The following is an 817-nucleotide window of genomic DNA, read 5'->3' on the forward strand; positions in this document are numbered from 1 at the left end:
TGATATGATAGTCACTGTAATTTAGTGGTCATTTGAGTAAGGATCCGAATGCTTATCTTTAAGATTTTTTGAAGATACGTGATAATGGAAGATACCATTAAACTTAGGTTGTTTCAATTTTCTCTTAAAGGTAGAGCCAATAATTGGTTAGCGTCGATGCCACTAGATTCCATCACTAATTGGGATAATTTAGTGTAGAAGTTCATGGCTAAATTTTTTTCTTCGGCCAAGATGACCAAGCTTTAGAATGAAATTACTACATTTGCCCAGTATGAATCAAAAAACTTATATGAAACATGAGAAAGATATAAGGAACTCTTGAGGTGGTGTCCACACCATGGACTACCAAAATGGCTAAAGATTTAGATCTTTTATAATGGGCTAGTACGTAATACTAAGACATTCTTAGATATTACATCAAAGAACTTTAATGAGTAAGACTTTTGACATAGCTTATGAGTTGATTGAAGATGTGACAACTAATAATTGTCAGTGGTCTAATGAGAGATAGCATCTTAAGAAAGCTTCAGGGTATACGAGCTTAGTGAGCTTACAGTGCTTAGTGTTAAGGTAGATTCCCCAGCCAAATCTATAAAATCTTTACATTACAAGGTTACATCCTCAGAGCCTAGTTCTAGTTATTCCAAATTTACTTATACCCATAGTTTTGTAGCTATGTGTGAGATATGTTGGGTAGGAAACCTAGGAGAGTCATGTCTAATTACTCATTCAGAGTTAGTTTCATTTATAGGATAGAACCTGAGGCGGTTAACAACGCTTATTCTTCCACATATAACCTAAGCGAAGGAATAATCAT

The 817-nt window shown here is 34.5% G+C and overlaps 1 non-coding gene across 1 annotated transcript; it reads right to left on the reverse strand.

Moving 5' to 3' along the window:
* Window positions 1–237: 237 nt before the first annotated feature.
* On the reverse strand, window positions 238–344 carry LOC149516540 (small nucleolar RNA R71). Its single transcript, XR_016346008.1, has one exon. It is a non-coding gene; the product is annotated as a small nucleolar RNA R71 (small nucleolar RNA).
* Window positions 345–817: the final 473 nt, after the last annotated feature.

Source organism: Durio zibethinus, chromosome 10, assembly GCF_047325235.1.
Source record: "Durio zibethinus cultivar Kanyao isolate XHJ-2024 chromosome 10, ASM4732523v1, whole genome shotgun sequence".
Classification (NCBI taxonomy): domain Eukaryota; kingdom Viridiplantae; phylum Streptophyta; class Magnoliopsida; order Malvales; family Malvaceae; genus Durio; species Durio zibethinus.